The following is a 21,043-nucleotide window of genomic DNA, read 5'->3' on the forward strand; positions in this document are numbered from 1 at the left end:
GGGCCCTACTCATTTGGGACAGTTAGTACCGAACTTAACGGTGGCGATGATGGAGAATTGAGCCGGTGCGTTATCATACTGAAAGAAACCCTTTTTTCCTTGTCATGTGCGGTCGTTTTTCTTCAGTTCAGTGTCGACTCTATGATATTTCCAATCAAAAATCCAGTAGTCAGAATGGTTTATCGTCCTCTTCAAAGCCGGGTGTATTTCGCTGCTTCGGCTGGTCTTTGGTCTCGCTCTCCACTAGTGAACCAATATTCATCTTTTTTACACTTGACACTCTATTCTCGACAATGGTCATCTTTGTTGGTCGCCTTATTCTTTTGACCATTGAAAAATATTATTTTTATTATCATAACATTCCCTTTATGATCACATTTTTTAAAGCTCTATTTTCATATTCTAATTTCCTGTTAAACGAAAATATTACATGTATGTATCTGAACTTAATCTTTGCTATTTAAATAAACTCTCGATGGCTATTGAATAATTAAATCCATAAAAACAATTTATCTCTAACAAAGCCACTTAAATGCATTACCTATGTGATTGAGATGAAATTTCCGGTTGGTATTTAATAGCATTTCTGTGAAATGGATTTAAAAAATCAATTCCGAATGACAAATAATTGTTGAAAAGTCAAATTGTCATTGCATGCCATTGAAGGAGAAAAAACAACAATCATAAATAATTCCAGATATCTATTCTATATTCTGAGCAAACATAGACACCTTTCCATGCGACAGTGTTTTATAGGCAACAATACAGTAGTACTATATAAAAGTCAGAGAATTTCTTCCATCTGACTGCATAAAGCGACAAGCGACCGACCAACTGCTCCACAAATGTCAACAACCATAAATTATTTGGTATTCTTTAAATAAGCTACAATTTGTTCAAGATTAACCTGAAAAGTATGGAATGTGATACAGAAGCACTTGTGTGTCTCTCCAACTGAATGTAGTATGGTAGGTAACCTGTAAAGGCTCAACTACATAATTTGGAAAAGAAACCGACAAAAAAAATCTCTGAAAATTTAACCACAAATTGAATTTATTAACCGAGACTAAATTTCATTCGCAATCTGGCAATCTGTGATGATTGGAGAGTTCGTGTTGCGAGATACGGGAGAGGGAGATTTTTATATATGGTTATGTTCAAAGAATAGAAGAAACCACAAAATCATCTATGTTGAATAGACAATTTCAAAGATATTCAATTATTTTCCATTTTTAAATAAGTCGACAGAGACAACATGATAGCATCCTAGTGTGCCACAGTAAAAGTTTTTGCATTATCCTTAATATAGGATGAAATACATATTTTGAATTTGTGATGCATATTGCATGCAAATTATTATTGTTGCTTAGCTTAGGAAGAGTTTATCGAATAGCACACTCAGAGAAGGAATATGATCACCTCAAACATGTTTCAAGAGCAAAATGTTATTTTTGTATGGTGACCATGTAACATGTTTGTCACTAAAATGTTATTTTCTCGTCAAATATAACCTGCTTGCCGAAATCAGATACATGATTTCCGAGAAAATAACATGGTTGCGAAAACCATGTTATATGGTCACCTCCCAAAAATAGCATTTTGCTCTTAAAACATGTTTGAGGTGATCATATTCCTTCTCTGGGTGCATGGTTAAATGGAATTTGTACCTAAGCTCAAAATGAAATACTGACAAATCAGTTCATTTATCATTTAATTATACACATTATCTTGTTAAGCTGGCTGCTGCATTTATTTGATTGAACAAATCCTGTAGATTTAAATTTAAAAATTTTTGTAAAAGGTTGAATGGAAAAGAACTTTAGAAGAAATTCGAAGATGTAGTAATTTAGGCTGATTACCATGGTTAATTCTACCATATATGTTAAATAAACGCAAAAATTTAAATATGTTATCCAATTTATATGCAGCGTTATTGTTATATCGAAGGAAATTGTGCAGTTTAATGTTGAATACTATGGACAGTTTTCGATTCTTTCGTTCCAAGATGTTTGCCGCCAAAATTTAGGGTTTCCCGAACGAACGCATACCACAGCTAGAATTGGGTTTTCTGAACACTTAACCCTCTAATGCCCCAATTTTTTGCCAGCTGATTAAATTTTAAATGTTAACGACACAAAAGCAAGAAAACTAAACAAGAAAAATGTATACGGTAAAATTCAGTATATGCTGCAAAGCTTCTTGAACAGTTTAAACTAATGGCGATTGCGATTGGGAAAAAGGTGCAACATTCTCGAAATTGATTGCCAAATATAAAGGACACTGTCATACACGCAAAGAAAAAAAAAAACGTTTGGAAAACGTGTACCGAAAACGTTTTTCTTTTGTTAGAGTTTTTTGAATTGCTTCGAAAAATTTAAACTTTAATCACCAAAAAAATTCGTTTGTTACAAAATTTTTATTTTTTCAATAAAAAAAGTTATATTTGAAACAACAACACAGTACATTTCGTTTATATCAAACACTGTTCTTTTCTGACTTTAGGTCCTTAATAAGACACATTTTACAGTTCAAAATGTAATATACTACAATGTAATGTTGAACATTTTTTCGGAATCTTCCGAACATATCTGGAATGTATTTAAAAAAAAAAAAAACAAAAAAAACTTTGGTCGAAGCAGGGATCGAACCCACGACCCTTGACATGCAAGTCGGACGTAGCAACCACTGCTCCACAGTGCCAAACTAAATGTTTGTTTCTGTTAAATAATCTTTGTTTATTCGTTTCGTGGGCGCCACAAGCTATGCTATATAAATATAACTTATATGGATAATTATCTATTGATGACCATAACAGGTACATAGCTCAGTGGTTAGTGTGTTGGCTTACAAAGTGCATGATCCGCGGTTCGATTCTCCGTCCAGGCGAAAGGTAAAAAAAAAATTTAAAAATTTATAAAATCGTATAATTTCTTCTACATTGTTGGTATTACAGGAAAAGGTGTTAGGAACTAAAAAACCTCGTGGATGTGAGAAAGATGTGAGGGAAATGCAATTAGCAAGAAAACAATGTTTTTTTTTGAGTTAGTCGTTATGAAATTGTTTTTACATCCTGGAAAAGAATAAACGTTTATCACAAAAAGTATATACTTTTCTTCCAAAACCACTTCCTTACAGCGAAAAGCAAATGAGAAACGAACTTTGTTTGTCTAAAATTTCGTTTGGGAGGAAAGAATTATTTTTTTGCGTGTAGATTTTGGATCCCGTATCCCTCACAATATTATGAATTAACAATAACTTTGGAATGACACTATTATTTGAGTGGAAAAAGTAGTGTAACACCAGGGCAACATATTTTTTGCGAAACGAAAACGCCCTAAGTTTTCTTTTTATTTTACCCATTTTTGTTGTCTTAAGGTATGTTTTACTAAAAGTTTCCTTATTAAATGAAGATTGCCTAAAGGCGGGATTGGGCATTAAAGGGTTAACATTTGAACGCTTAAGATAAAGCTAAACATAGAATCGGACGGCATTCACTGATGATAAGTTCACTAACTGTAGTACCACATAGTGTAACGGTCTGAAACTGTATCTAAACTAAGGTTAGGTTAGGTGGCAGCCCGATGTATCAGGCTCACTTAGACTATTCAGTCCATTGTGATACCACATTGGTGAACTTCTCTCTTATCTCTGAGTGCTGCCCGATTCCATGTTAAGCTCAATGACAAGGGACCTCCTTTTTATAGTCGAGTCCGAACGGCGCTCCACCGCTTAGAGACGCTTTGAACCCCTCAAAATTTGTCACCAGCATTACTGAGGTGGGATAATCCACTGCTGAAAATCGTTTTGGTGTTCGGTCGAAGCAGGAATCGAATACACGACCTTGTGTATGCAAGGCGGGCATGTTAACCATTGCACCACGATGGCTCCCGTATCTAAACTAAAGTTCTCTCCTTATATGAAAATCAATTAAATTGTGACGTAAAAGGTTTTGCTTTAAAATTTCAAACCTTTTTACACTTTTAGATCTTTTTTATTTCTACTAGTACTATAATAATATACTATTTCACGATTCGTATATACAATCCATTCAATCATTTTACATCCTTTATATTGGTGCATATTAAAATCATTCAAATTTCATTTATTGGAATACTCGACTTGAATGGAAAAACTCCACATAAACATATGTGTCTAAATATAACTTCCATTGTATGTGCGTATGTTATGTGTATTTTTCGGCCAATCCAAAATAATATTTTCATTTCATTAATTATTTTATAACATTTGCCGTGTATACAAAGACAAAGTTTATTTTCCATTTACATATTTCATACCCAACACACATCTACAAATCTCATACATTTACAATCGAATAAAACACATGCCCCGGAAAAGAGCTGAAATGATTGTACAAAACCATCATCATAGTTTAATTAGAATGTTTCGCAAAAGCTTCATTGTGTACCTATTTTTTTGTGTTAAAGTTTCTAGATATCGTGCTATGGAAATGCTTATTTGCCCTAAAAACCAATGCAACTGAAATAGGATCATAAAAAATCATCAACAACACCTTCAATATTTCCTAATTGAAATACACAAGCAAACGAAAAATCTACAAATACTGGGGGCAGCAGGCAGCTAGCCCTAACAAATTTGTTTGTTTCGCTTCTGTATTTAAATTCAAAAGTGAAAATTTTTCAAAAGCACTTTTGAAACGTTTTTCGATTTTCATTTTTGTTATTTTGGCTGACACTTTTGATGCATGGCAAATGAACTCGTATTAGATGGGAACGAAGAATTTGAAGAAAAATTTTTCACAACGGTGGGAAACAAATTACACGCAGAGAAGAAACATGATTGTCACAATCATATTCGAAGAGCAAAATAATATGATAGGAGCTATTTTTGCGGCGACCATGTAACATTTTAACCTGCAACCATGTTGGCTCAGTGAACATGGTTCTAAGAAAAATATAATTGTCCTCATCTAAAATGTTATTATATTGATAAAAAGAATTTTGTTTGAATGAAAAGACAATGGTCACAATTTAAAATGTTATGGTATTCATTAAAAATGTTTTTCTCCTAGTTAAAAGAACATGGTCACAACCTAAAATGTTTTGATCTTTATGAAAAAACTTTTTTCATCGTCGAAAAAAGGACGCCACTTGAGAAAAGAAACACACAAAATTAATTTTATTTATTGGTTTTTATTTATTTATAAACTAATTCATTGTTTATTTGTATTTATAATGCCGTTCAAGCAAACATCATATATTTTTACACACTCTATTTTATTTCAATTTCAACAATAAGTAATTATTCCATATTTACATCGTGCTCATCAAATGTACAAACGCAGACATCATATAACTGCAAATAAAAATAAATGATACCATATAGCAAAATGCAGTACAAAAAAACAGGTACATTTTTTCAATTACACTTTCCTTTTTTTGTGGTCACATAAAACCACGTGCCACTTAAATAAATTAACACAAAAAATCCGTATTCTTCGTCCATTCCAAGAAACAATCAACACACGACTGACGCGCAAAATGAAAATCGTGTGTACCTGGTCAATGTTTTTATAAAATTCTTTTCGCTGCAAAAAAGTTAAAAAATTAAATGTTCACGAAAAAAATGTAAATGGTCTTTATGGCCATGTAATGGTTCTAGACATGTCTATACTCAACCTATAAAAATACTTTTTTCCCTGTAAAAAAGTAAAAAAATGGAATGGTCAGGAACATGATTTTCCCGACCATTTAATGGTTTCAAATTCTATCATTTAAATGATAAAACATGTTTGCGGTATTTGAGAACCATTCAAATGCTTATTGCCACCATACATTTTTCTCCGCTCGAAAACTATTTTTACAAAGACAAAATACATGGTTTTCGCGGCAATTACATGCTCTAGATAAGCATTAAATGGATGCGGCAACCATGTCCAAACATGGTTTTTCTGTGCGTGTATGTGCCGGGGAAAAATGAAACCGCGTCTCTACGATAAGAATTTCTTGACAATGTGAACAAATTAGGTCCGATTGAAATGATGAAGTCGCATCTCCTTCACCAGTCGTCGATAAGCATATAACCAAACACTCAATTTGATTGTTGTGAGCCCGAACACTAACTTTCTGTTTATGGGCCTATTATTTTAATTCAGGTCCTAGGCCTCTTTGACGAATTCAATAAAATTTCCTTCTTCAATACCATGTTATTTATTTTATTTATTTATTAATTTAAAATTAATTTATTATAATTACAAATTATAATATGCTTAGTTATACGGGCACTACACCCTCAAAAAAATTGCTTCTGTAACATATACCCCAAACACATTTTGCTTTAAGCATATATATTTTCAAGATTGGTCCAAACAAAATATTGTTTGTATTGTTCAAACATATTATGTTTGACCTTAGGACATACACTGGTAGTAAAAAATTGTAATGAAATTTTCTTTGTGTGGATATATTTTTAAGGCGCCAATTGGTTACTTCCATTATTTAACTTGCAGTCTACTCTCTATATCTCTCTTTCTAAACACATATATGTTTATAGGCTATTTCCAAATTAATATATGTTTGCATCTAATCATATTATATTTACAAACATTTTTATGTCCCAAACATAATATGTTCTAACATATATGTCCCAAACATGTTATGCTAGTTTATGAACATTATATGTTTGCACTTAAAAATATTGAGTTCCAAACATACAATATTTACACCCAAACATATGAAAAATAGTCTTTTTCGTACGTGTAGCAACTAGCGGCTATCGGCCTAAATGTCTCTTCTTAAATGACGGGATCTTAGAGAAAGGATAGTGACACAATGCTCGTTATCGTTGATCACAACTATTCGTCCTTCAGAGTCTCGCTGAAATGTACTATGGTTAATCAAAAAGTACAGAATCTCGGTGACTGAGGACACGACATGCTCCCCTAACATATCTTTGATCAATGTGTAAAAACCGTTACCACATGGAATGGCTGTTGCCCATAACTGTCAACGCCTCATCATAAACTCACACTCGATGGCTCTTCTCGAGTATGCGGCCGCGAAATATCCTCTGATGGTTCGTCATAATCTTTGTCTCGATTCACATTCTCATCGTTCTGCATCTAATCGCAGCCATGAGTGTTATATTTAAGTTTCTCTCCAAAACTCCTGTAGATGTGGACCTCGTTGCTCGTTAATTCCGAAACATAGAGTTGGGTGGAATCTTTGCTTTATTCTCATGTAAGTCTGAAATATCGTGATGCCACTATATCTAAACTAGCATAATTGATTGTAGACAGGAAATCCGTTCTGTACATTCTCTACGGGTCGATCCTGATATAAGAAATTTCGGTGTATATTAATGGACTAGAAGTGCAACCATTAATATACACCGAAATTTCTTATATCAGGATCGACCCGTAGAGAATTTACAGAAGGGATTTCCTGTCTACAATCAATTATGCTAGTTTAGATATAGTGGCATCACGATATTTCAGACTTACGTAGATTACTCAGTCCAGTATTATCAGATATGCCTTTTCACTTCTTCGTAATAGGATTATTTGATATGTAACAGTAGATCATGATTTGGTGAAAAGTTCAGACCAATTAAGCAAACTAGTAAGATCAAGACTCAGGCCAAAGAAACTGATTTCTGCACCACTCCCTTACACTCTTTAAAATTCCTTTTTATACGAAATAACAAATGACTATCATATATTGTCCTTTAGAAGGTCAAGGGTACCATAACCCAATTACTTACCTCAACAATGGTACATCATTTCTTAGAATGTATTTTATTCTTGTGAAAGTTCTTCATGTGTGGTGTCTTGCACTTTTACGACTCATCAATGAGTAGGTACAAAAAATCGGCCCCCACTCATTGATAACGGATATGCAGCATATTCAAATATCTTTCATTGAATATCCAGTATAAATTTGAAATGCCAACAATTCTCACCTGGTCTAATATCACCTTCGTCCATATACCACATATAAGGATGTTCACGCTGATATGGCCATAGAATGAAATCGCAGCAGAATTATCATAGTGGAAACATGTGTGCTAGTTGTTGGTCGTAGTTTTTGCTGATTGTGTAAAAGTCTGTGCTGCTGTTAACAAAACACTAGTATTGTAACAACAGCACAAAAGCCAAAAAAAAAACATCAGCAACATCGGTTGCAACAGCGCCAATATAACTTGAACCAGTAGTACAGCAGCCCAGATGCACAGTTCTGTGGCACAATTTTCACATTTATATTCAGTTTCGTTGGGCCGTGTTTTTTTTTTCTTTCTTTGTATATTTCCTTTGGGTTAAGTAAAACATTCATGTATGCGACTAGCACAACCAAATTTTTGGCTTATTGCTTAAAACTACCAATGTGTTTGTTTGATTTTTATTTGAGAAGCAAAAGTTTTTCTCGTTTCTATTTTGAAATTTTAATTTAATTTTCTTTACCTTGCCATATATGGAGGAAGATTGCACAAGTAACAAAAAAATCTTCTAGTGCTGATTTTTCTGGTTTTTTTTGGTCATAAAATTTGTTTTAATTAAATGTTGGAAAATAAAGGGATTTTATGTTCACATGATTATAAGGAATTTTCTAAAAGGTGATGGGGTGTTATGCAGAAATAATATAATTTACTGTTTAAACTGTTTTACTTGGTAGAAGTGTAGGTTCAATATTGAAGAAGTAGCGAGAATCAAAAGTCCCAAGAAGAGATTGTAGAACTCCACATTTTCACCATATAAACCTTTATTTCTGCTAAATTAAGAGCAAAGGAAGAATGGGCCGTGACAAGAAATAAGATTTACCAAGATGTACAGATTTTTATCTAATTTTTGGAATCCAACGAGATCAAGAACATTCAGCTAGAAACACAGTGTAGATGCAGTCTGAGATACTTAGACTGAGTTCCTAAACTAGACAAGATATCCAATTTATGAATATTCCAAACCAAAGATCCTAATAATTTCAATCAATGGAAGGAATATTTTAAATATTTTCCTACGTCTCTTTTTACATATTAATCTTGACGTTACTTTACATTAAATATATGTTTCATTCTATTTCCATTGCTTAGAGTGAGGGAGAATTTTATGGCGTCATAAAACTTTTGAACTTATTTCCATGTCTGTATTGTAATGATTTTATCAACTCCGCTCTACATCTTTTTATGGACCGTCAGTCGTTTAGAATCCGTCACATGTAATATGGCACAAATCCCTCCTTAATTTATTACCATCCCATTATGATGACTTATTGAAATTTCCAATTAAAAGTTCATTACTCATACACTCTCGTTGTTTGATTGATCGCACAGACTCATTTCAAATACAATATTTCTAGAAGAAGAAGAAACAGAGACAACACAGCTGTGAGAAAACGACACCTACCTAAACGAGATCACAATCGACACAAACATTCAACACAAAATAAGATCCTTCTTCTTGGTCGTCTTCAAGAATCGTCATCGCCCACACAGATATAAAGTAAATGAAGAATCCAGTGACATCAACAAATCATTTGTTTATTTTATGAAAAGAAAATGAAACAAAAGTATAAAACTGACACTTGCACATTCGTAACAGTCATATTGGCTTTTGATGGAGTCAACAAACCAACAAAAGAAACTCAAATGAGACCGCATCGATCACCAAACAAAACGTTCTGTTTCGCTTTCATATCGGACCAGTGTTATTCAAACTTTCAGCGACGACAGCTCTCATTTGTAAAGTAAACAAACTAATCGAGATCGAGAGACCGGCAAACATCTGTGCAAATCAGGGTTACCAGCTTTATGGACATATTACAAGAAAAAAAATAACCTCAGTGTTCGCATCAAACATATCCCAGATATTGGCCACAGTACAATTTCTGTTCGAAGACATAATCGATACTACATTTTGTTAGTTAATGGAATCGATAACACATTTATCCATAGTATACCTCTGTAAAATAAATATATGTATGTGCAAAAATTGTTTCATTTCTTTTTTGGACGAAAATAACGGTACTTAAAATTTTACTTTTTAAGGATGTTTAGGTGACTCTATGATTATCATTAGCGATTTTGTCGCTAGACACCAATCCCAAGTACCGTTATATGAAATTTGTAATGTAAGATAGATGTTCAATAGAAAATAGTTATATGTGCATTGTACATCATTTGCATTTTTTTCGCTGAGGAGTACACAGGCTCATTACAGTTTCGTTGTGAATAATAAATATAGATTGTGGGTGAGTTACATTTAAGTTATTTTTATGTATTCAGAAGAAATTTAATGCAAATTTTTAATCTTTAGTGAAAAATGCTTCGAGGAAGTGAACTTTTAGAGGAAGAACGCGGAAAAATTGTCGAAATGGAAATTGCATCGGCGACAAATCGACATCATAATACGATTTTTACAATACAATTTTTTAAAAATATCCCACAAACTATGGTTGTGCTAAACGCAGTGGGCGCATTTCAACCGTTGTCTAAAGGACAAAGCGACATATTCGCCAACTCAGGTTAGGTTAGGTTAGGTTATGTGGCACCCCGATGTATCAGGCTCACTTAGACTATTCAGTCCATTGTGATACCACAGTGGTGAACTTCTCTCTTATCACTGAGTGCTGCCCGATTCCATGTTAAGCTCAATGACAATGGACCTCCTTTTTATAGCCGAGTCCGAACGGCGTTCCACACTCCAGTGAAACCACTTAGAGAAGCTTTGAAACCCTCAGAAATGTCACCAGCATTACTGAGGTGGGATAATCCACCGCTGAAAAACTTTTTGGTGTTCGGTCGTAGCAGGAATCGAACCCACAACCTTGTGTATGCAAGGCGGGCATGCTAACCATTGCACGACAGTGGCTCCCTTGCTGCCAATGAAAATATGAGCTGCAGAGAAATAAAATTAGAATTGGATCTGAATGCGACCAGACAACGAATTCAGCAAACTATCAAGCACGATATTAGAGGTGTGCACGTGACACGAAATTGTCGTGACTCACGAAAATTTTCGTGACTCACGCGTGAGTCGTGAGTCACTCTCATGGCAACGGCGTGAGTGTGCGTGAGCGTGATTAACATACCAAAATGTCGTGCGTGAGCGTGAGTCACGAAAATATCTTCGTGAGTAAAGATTTACGCTCACGAAAATAATCCCGCTCACCGACATAAAACGCTTAAGACTTAAATTCATTTACAATTTTAGGATGTCAAGAGTGTAATAACGCTCATGTTTTCAGACACGTCGCTAAGGTAAATTACTGAAAAAATTGTTCGTGAGTCACGACATTTTTCGTGAGTCACGATATTTTTCGTGAGTCACGGTATTTTCGTGAGTCACGACATTTTCGTGCGTGAGTGTGCGTGAGTACACATTTTCTTTTCGTGAGTGTGCGTGAGTCCTACCAAACAATATCGTGCGTGAGTGTGCGTGAGCGTGCGTGAGCGTGAGTAAAATACTACTCACGTGCACACCTCTACACGATATATGACTAAAATACAAAAATAAAATTCCTAAACCGCAGTTAACACAACACCATAAAAATGCTCTTATTTCTTTTGCTGAAAAATACTAGTTTTGGGACGAATAGTTTGAAACTATTATATTTAGCGGCGAAAAGAAATTCAATTTGGATGGCCCAAACTTGCAGCGCTAAGTCCCGATCTAAATCCTATAGAAGATCTCTGGGGCATATTATCCTCTAAGGTATTTGCAAAATCCAAGCAATATACAACACCCAAAGAACTGAAGTCTGCAATTACGGCAGAATGGGATCGATATGGCAACTCTGAAAAACTTGGTATGTTCTAAGCCTCATCGATTACAGCAAGTTCCAATAAATAAGGGCATTACTATATCGTATTAGTTCATCAAGCTATTTCAATTTTATTTCGACATTTAACTGAAATATAATTTTGCACCTATAAATATTTTCTATGGCAAAAAATTTAAGTATGTATTTTCTACCAAAGTAAAGATTTAGTTTATATATTTTAGTAAAGTACAAAAGTGTAAATAAAATAAGAAAAAAATGTTTTCAATAAAAGTTCTTTATAAGACTAGAACATAAATGTACACGTTGCGTATATAATTTTTTTACGGGGGTACTTGCCTCCGACAATTCTTAGCGTTCGGCCACACTGAAAGATTCTTTACAAACACAGACATCCCCCGTTCAGACATTTTCGCTTAGATGACGCTTTTCCTTGCTTTTCCCCAAAGCAAGGAAAAGCATTTGCCGTTGCAACAAATAGTATAGAAATCAATTGCCAATTTGATAAACAAATTTTTGATAGGAGATAAACTAACGTTGAACAAATTTTTGGTATTTGAATGGAACTGGAATAGAAGCCATGGTATTCAAAACTATCACCAGATTCAGTAACAACAACCGAAATACTGTTCGATCAATTGAAAAAATGGTTTTACAACAACTGTTAACTGATTTTCTGTATTCAATGATATTACTATTTTATTTATTTTTTTCCATTTCTCATAACATAAGCACTGCGTATCCTGCTCGGTTTTATTGAAATTTCCTGCTTTGATACAAAGATTTCAATAATTTCTCTTTTCGTAAAACTGAATAGCTAACCATAAAAAAATGATCATTGGCAACAATGGATGCGGCTACACCGGCAGACAATGGAAACGAATTGAGATTGAAACATTTAGATACAAATGAAACCCTCAGATGCAACAACAACACCACCTCATTTGATCATCAACAACATAAAGACAACAAAAAACAGCTGTTTTTATTCTCTCATTTTGTTTGTATGAGTGGGCCTGCCATATAAACAAGTCACTCACAACATCACAAAACGACAAGAGCCCGGCTGACAAACAAGTTATAAACATTTTACGCATGGTCTTCTATTAGTTTTCAGTTTTCAACCAACTGTTGACAATCGAACAGTGCCAAGCGCTGTAACGGACAAACCGGGCGAGCCATCGAAATGATAGGAAATTCATAGCGCCACTATTACACGTATCGAGTGAAAAAGTAATCGCAAACGAAAACCTATGGCTTTTCTCACAAACTAATTACGACAATAATTATCATTGCGGTTTCTGTGAATTTTCCACAACAATTCTCTCTTATTAGCTTGTTGGGCAATCTTAATTAAATAATCTGCTGTATTCTTACGGTTTTCAATTTGCAAGTTTATGATCGAAAAAGAAATAATTGTGGTTTTCCAGTTGAGGGAATGCAAATGCTACTGGATATTCAAATGTACTGTTCCCCAGCTTGAGAGTCATCCCCCAACATCTCAATCGAAGTGAATACAAAGAAATATGCAAAATATTTAGACTTGCGGCGGACGCAAGGGATTTATGAGTTCATGCATTCGCAGGCGGTTTATGATTGCTAAAAATAAATGTCCACACTCCTCTAATTGTCTCAAAGTTTTTTTTTTTAAGATCGGCCTCTGGGAATCATAAATCATTAAAAGCAAAAATTATCTTTAATTATTCTATTAACAATCCGAACCGATGCAGGCATGAGTAGCGCGAAAAAAAACCCAAGCATTGGCTTAATTGAATGTTATACAAATTTATGTTAGCTATGATGCTATTTAGGCTTTGTTTGCTCTACCAGGCATATGGAATCGAACCTCATGATTTTCAAGTGATAGTGAATTGAATGTGTGAGTTTCAAGTGCCTAATGTGAATTTCGTGTAAACTGAAAGGGAAATACAAGTTAACGTATTGAAAAATTGAAAACGAAAAGAAAAGTGCCAAAAAGTTTGGACAACAAGAAAAGTGCTTTCGAAAACCAAGTGGCATTTGTAATGTATTTGGATATCATTTGGATTTGAAGAAATATTTCAATTTGGGTCAAGTGTTGCTGTCAAAAAACAACAAGGTAACTATCAATAATACAATTCGAATAGAAGCAATGTGTGGGAAATTTAAGCTAGAGGAAATTCTTTGTTATATTGTTGATCTATTGTTAAGCCATAAATTCTGTTTTTATTTGCTGTGCTTAACAAATAAACCCTTATATAGGATTACCTGTTACGAGTATTATGGAAGAATAAAACTGTAGTACAAATTGGTTTTTGGCAGAATTATGTACTATAATGCGCAGAAATAAGTCAATCATTAAACTGTTACTCTATTAATATAAGTTCAATGTAAACTAAAGCGACTCTAGTACTAGTAAAGTGATAAAAAATACTGCACGATATATAGGGTCGTGGCGGCAATGATTGTCTCTTTACTTTTAGTTAGATTAGGAGGTATACTCTGGCAGGCTTTTATTTTTCGGCCCACTTTCATTGAGTCCATATCGTCAGTTTTTTTTTTTTTTTTCAGAAAAAATCGTCATAATCGGCACTTGCATTTTAAAAATCGTCAAAAAATCGGTAATATAAATTGGTTAAAAATAACACAAAAATATTTATTTCATATAAAGAACAGACAATTAACATGGACAACTATGCATTTCAATAACAAAAGTATGATGAATTAAATTAATTAAAGTTATCAAAGTTATTACTTTGATCTGCAAATATTGATATTGATTTTCAGTCCGTGTATTTGTTGTTCGCAAGATTCCGGTCGCATTTATTAACCGATTTTGATGAAATTTGATTCAGAGCGTTTTTTTTGGCACAAAGACAAAAAACTTCAATTTAGAAAAAAAAATCGGATTAAATTTAGAAATTGCCCCCGTACATATATACCGCCCGATTTCAACAAGTGGGGTCGTATTGCACTTAATTACTAACCGATCGTCTTCAAATTGAACACAAAGTATTTTTTTTAAGTACCGTTAGAGTACGCAAAATTTTATCGAAATAGATTCAGATTTGGATATAGCTCTCATATATATGTATAGCCCGGTTTGCCCAAATTTGGCCATAGTATCCTTATTATTTATTATTGAAATGTATAGTTACTCAAATTTTAATTTATAACTCGATTTAACTAACATTTAGATATAGCACTTACATATATAAATACTGTACGATTGTTACACTATTTGAGCAGTTTCCTTTTTATACCCTAAACCACATAGTGGTCAGGGTATAATAAGTTTGATCTGCCAAAAAATGTGCCTACCAGAAATATCGATTTTAGACCCCATAAAATATATACCGATCGACTCAGAATCACCTCCTGAGTCGATCTAGCGCTTGGTGTCCGTCCGTCCGTCTGTCCATGTATTTGTTTTTCACAGGATTCCGGTCGCAATTATTAACCGATTTTGATGAGTTTTTGGGCACAAGGACGAACGCTTTTGAATTTGGAAGAAATCGGATCAAATTAAGATATAGCTCCCATATATATGGAATCGTCACCAAATTTGGCAAAAAATAATCTTTTTCATCGCCCTTCAAGTCTGCAAAAAATTTCATCAAATCGGTTCAGATTTAGATATAGCTCTCATATATATGTATCGCCCGATTTTCCCAAATTTGGCCACAAAACCCTTATTTATTAACCGATCTTACTCAAAGTTGGCAAGATCCAGTCCTCTATAGTACTAACGGTATGTGCAAAATTTCATCGAAATCGGTTCAGATGTATAGCTCCCATATATGTTTCGCCCGATTTTGAAAAATTTGGTTATTAGGGACCTTATGTTTGACCATAGAGGCGTCATTTCTTAACTGATCTTACTAAAATTTTGCACAAGGTAACCTTTTGTTGTATTAATCAAACCCGCAAAATATTATGCAAATTGGTTCATATATGATATAGTCGGCCCCGCCCGACTTTCTACTTTACTTACTTGTTTAATAATGGACTTAATTTTAATGCGATACTAATACTTTGGGTGTGAAATCTAGTATAGCTCCTTTATTTCTAGCAAAAACTTGAAATTTCGACGACTTTCAGTAAAAATTCTTGAACGGAGCTAATATCATCATGTTTGGGGCACAAATCGAAAAATCGGCATTTGCTATTTTTCGAGTAAAAATCGTCAAAATGTCGATAAATCGACAAAATTTGCAGCCATGTTGGTACCACAGGTGGTCAACTTCTCTCTTATCATAGAGCGGTGGTAGATTCTATATTTAGCTCAATGGCAAGGGACCTCGTTTTTATAGCGGAATCCAAACGACGCTTCACATTACGGTGAAAGTACTTAGAGAAGATTTGAAATACTCAGAAATGACACCAACTGAGAGGGAATAATCAATCCACCGCTAAAAAAAGGTTTTGATGTTCGATGGAAACTGGGATTGAACCCATGACTCTTAGTATGCAAGGTTGGCATGCTAACCATTGGACCATTCCTCATTTTTATAGCCGAATCCAAACGACGCTTCACATTACGGTGAAAATAAATACTTAGAGAAGATTTGAAATACTAAGAAATGACACCAACTGAGAGGGAATAATCAATCCACCGCTAAAAAAAGTTTTTGATGTTCGGTTGATGTTAACTGGGATTGAACCCATGACTCTTAGTATGCAAGGTTGGCATGCTAACCATTGGACCATTCTTTTACATAAAGTTTTTCTTTTATGAGAAGAGAATTTTCATAGTTTCAACAACGTAGTAGAATTCTCAAGAAATGCAGTACAACTTCTCACGGGCTAGTTCATTTTTCCCAAAAAAAAGCTCACTGTTTTCTGTGTATAAGTAATTTACATGGGGGTTCTGACTGAAAACATGATTAAAATCTATAGCATTATTAAACTCCTAACATCTTAGGTGCCACTAAAATTATAAGCAAATTCAACTCCTTAGCCGGTATAATATTCGTGAGTGTATTTTTTCCGAAATTCGTTAAATTCATTTGAAGTATTATATTGTACCTAATTTGACGGCAGCTGGTGCACCGACTACCAGAAAGTTATGACCATTAATATATTTAGACGATTTTATATTCTCCGTATATTCTCAATTTTGAAGATAACACTTTTGTATTGTATTTGGTTATATTTTGAACCCCCCTTGCAAACTAAAATAATGCTATGTTTTAGCCCTACATGGAACTGAAAATATTTTTCAATTGTATTTTTTCCAAGAAACCAATCTTTATTCTAAAGCGACTATTTCGAATAAAAATAGTCCTTAACCATGAAATATTGATTGAGAATGCTGACAATACTGTGGAAATGAAATCCACTGTCATTGAAATAAAACAGATGTTACTTGGCTTTCCTCACCCATGGGTACTCGTTACCATCTGTGGAGTGGGGATGTTTCCTATTTTATTTTTTAAACTAATTTACTGTAATGATAACAATAACTTATTGAGGTAAAAAGAGTCACATTTGTCAATTTCAACACCTAAATTAGGCATTTACCTGTACAGAAAAGGAGAGTGAAAGAACATCAAAGGCATCAATGTACAATGTTCGCAGGGCATTCATTCATTCATTCACTATCCTTTGTACTAGGCTGTGAGCATATGTTTTGACATCACCACCTAACAATGGAAGAGACAAATTATTCGTCTTTTGTGTTTTTTCTACTTTTATTTTTTTTTCTCGAGATAAAAGTGAAAACAACAACAATAATATACCAGAAATGGCAAACGAACAAAGTAAAGTCAAGGAAAGGAAACAATCGACAAAAGTCATACTACCAAACACGCCCAAAAGTAACCAACAAAAAAATGACAATAAAGATAATGATAATAAGGATAACATCCTACATGCTAACGTATGTTACAAGCCTACACAGCCTACAAGGCGCACACACACACACTCACCCAAACACATTATTGTGCTGCTGGCAAAGTCATTGCTAGAAAAAGAAGAGACCGAAATTGGGATAGGTAACTGAACTGAGACAGAACCTTATGTTTTTGCCATTATCATCATTGATGTCCCCTCTGCACTCCTAGTCATCGACATAACATTTAACATTGTTTTCTTTTTTTTGGTTTTTGACCTTTTGCCGACTTTGTTTATCCACCATAATCTGTATGTAACAACACTTCCTCTTACCCTTCAGTACTGCGATAACTTCAATTCACTCATACCCATTATTTGGTGTCCTTTGTACCATCTGTAGGTTATTATTTATTTATTATGAGGATGTTTTATTAAAAATTCCTTTTCGTCCATGTATGAAGGCTGTAAGTTGGCAAACAATTGAGGACTCGATCTTAGAGTGTATGTATGCCTCACAGGTACATCTTACCTACCGCAGTGTATTTCCTTCTCTATCCCTAGCACTCCTTTACCGTCTTATCTTTCATCACTAGCTCATCACTTTAGCCCCATTGAAAATTTCAAGCATTGTTATTATTGTAGTTGGCATTCATAATTTAATTAACATAATTTCATCATAATTTGTCACACTCTCATTTGTTATTTCTCCAGCCTACTCTCTCTATTTTCTTTATCATTCATTCATTATTCGTAATTGTCACTATCACCACCAACAACCACACAATAGCACCACACGAGAATTATGTGTAATAATAACGGTTTAATTTACGTTAGATTTTCCTTTGTTTCCTTATTCTTGTTCCTATAGGGAATTCTAGTGTTAAGATAAGTTGCTCATTTGTCTGTCATGGTTATTTGTCATTTTCTTTATTATTAATATGATTGTTTGACTTCAATTGTTGTTGTTGTTTTTGATGATGATGTTGTCACACAATAACTATGATTATTAAAATATGACAGCTGTCAATTAATAAAAAGAAATTATGTATGTATGTTGGCGAAGATGTTAACAAAACAATGGATGACAAATGTCAACTTATAGATGTGGGTGGTCTATTAAAAGGAGACAACGATAGAGTTGTCAATTTACTGAGAATTAAGGGCCAATTGATAAGGGATAATTAGAAAGATCAATACCACATTATTTGATAATAAAAGCAAAATCAAACTTCTATTGATACAGCCTAACCTTATTATATAATATTTTAATATATAATAACATCTTTGACTTAACATGCAGCTCTTTGTAAAGTTTATCTCACTTTTAAGGGTAATATCATTAAAACAAAGATAGTTTCATCCCAAGAGAAACAAAAATACGTACCATTCGGTATGGATAATTAATATACTGTGTACACCCAAAACAGGGGACACTAAAGTCAATTTAGTTTTATTTTAGTTCATAGATATTATGGTGTTTTAGTTAAAATAACTAAAATTTTCACACAAAGATGTTTAGAAATTTTTAAAATATGAAAATTTTACTAAACATCTGTCCATCTTATCTGAATTTTAAATGATACATGGCAATATTTTTACCCAAACTGAGTTGTGATCATGTTTATGTTGTTTTCTCGCTACACAAATAGCTAATATTGTTTTATATCCCAGCAAAAAATTTTGACAGCTCTTGGTAAGTCATTACTTATAAAGTACATTCAAAAATTATCTTCTAGAGATGAACTTAATTATCACTTCACAAGAAGAATTTCTTTTGAGGTGTTTTATAAAAATCCTTTGCTTGTTTGCTATAAAATATTGTCTAGTACGAGAGCGGTTCGGAAACTTCTTAGCCTATCAATGAAAGAGAATAGTCAGTTTTTCAAAAATACTTTTATTTTTCAAAATAATCTCCTAAAACTTCAATACACTTAGTCCAACACTTTTCTAGCAATTCTATCCCTTGATTAAAATAGTTTTCCTCAAGGTCTTCAAAATAGTGGTTTACAACTGTAGTTGCATCTTCATTTGAGGTAAAACGCTTGTAAAAGTCACTGGGAGCTAAATCAGGAGAATAAGGTGGGTGGTCAAGCAACTCGTACTGTAATTCGTTGATTTTAGCCATTGTTAAAATTTGTACATTTAAGGTTGCAATAGTACTCTGAATTTATTGTTTTACCCTTTTGCAGATAGTCAAATAATAAAATACCTTTGAAGTCCCAAAAAACCGTTGCCATAACCTTACCAGCAGATTGAATTGTTTTTGCCTTCTTTGGGGCACTTCCTCCAGCTTCAGTCCATTGTTTGGATTGTTCTTTTGTCTCTGGAGTATGGTGGTGGATCCATGTCTCATCAACAGTTATGAAACGACGCTTAAAATCCATTTTATTTCGCTTAAAACGATCCAAACAAGCTTGAGAAATGTTCATTCTTATGCGTTTTTGATCGACTGTTAACAAATGCGGCACGCACCCATCTTGCAGAAAGCTTTTTCACCTGTAGTTCTTCATGCAAAATTAAATGGACTCGATCATTTGAGATGCCCGTGATATTAGCAATTTCATGCACTTTTATTCGTCGATCATTTAATACCAAATCATGGACTTTGGCTCCAATTTTTTACTGTTGCATATGAAGGAGCACTTTCACCTAACACATTCACCATATCATTATGAATTTCTTGTGCCAATAAACCTTTTTATGTAAATATTTAATGACAGCACGCAATTCTAATTTTTCCATTGTAAAAAAATTGCGGATGTCTTTTTTGAACACCTTTGTTTCTATATGAAGGAGTTGCCAAATCGAAACAAAGTTTAACATGTGTTCATAACAGAGATGGAAGTTTCCAAAACACTTAACTTTTTTCTGTTTATACCGCGTCTTTTGTGTTAGGCTAAGAAGTTTCCGAACTGCCCTCGTATTAATTAAAAAAATATTTACGTAAACATAAGAAAAAATTATTTTTATATTGTTATATTTGTCCAAAATACTGCAATAAATTCACATCTGAAAAACTAAAGTGAAATCAATGCTTAATACATTGCTTCTGAGATAATTTTGAACCACTTCCGGATCCAAAACGAACATTTTCATTTCAAGCAAGTCTAAGTAAAACTCTGGCTTCTGGGGCCACAATGCAGTAGCACTGGATTTTTTCAGTATTTTATATTGCCTCAGAAGCCAGAGTTTTACTTAGATTTGCTTGAAATGGGCACGAGGAGTTAGTAGTATAGTCAAGTGTGCAAAATTTGGTGGAAATCGGTTCAGATTTAGATAGCTCCCATATATATCTACGAGTATTATCCGATTTACACTTACATGGGCACCGGAAACTAAATTTTGACTCCGAGACCACAGTTTAACTCCGATGTACTTGAAATTTTGCACATGTAGCAGAATTAACATTCCAGCTACGCATGTGGAGTTTTGTTGAAATCGCCAGAATTTTTGTCTGATTTTCTACAAATTTTGCACAG

General features: G+C 33.8%; 1 protein-coding gene across 7 annotated transcripts in view; it reads left to right on the forward strand.

Annotated features, from left to right (window-relative positions):
* sick (sickie) overlaps positions 1-21,043 on the forward strand; it is a 275,969-nt gene that overhangs the window by 30,350 nt on the left and 224,576 nt on the right. Inside the window, exon 1 of one of the 7 annotated variants that reach the window (XM_075293034.1) lies at positions 13,700-13,848. The exons of the other annotated variants lie outside the window; for them this stretch is intronic. The gene's annotated coding sequence lies outside the window, so the exon portion shown is untranslated. Of the gene's footprint in view, positions 1-13,699; positions 13,849-21,043 lie in introns of those variants that run through there. 7 annotated transcript variants of the gene reach the window in all.

The sequence above is a fragment of the Haematobia irritans genome, chromosome 2 (assembly GCF_050003625.1).
Source record: "Haematobia irritans isolate KBUSLIRL chromosome 2, ASM5000362v1, whole genome shotgun sequence".
Taxonomy (NCBI): Eukaryota; Metazoa; Arthropoda; class Insecta; order Diptera; family Muscidae; genus Haematobia; species Haematobia irritans.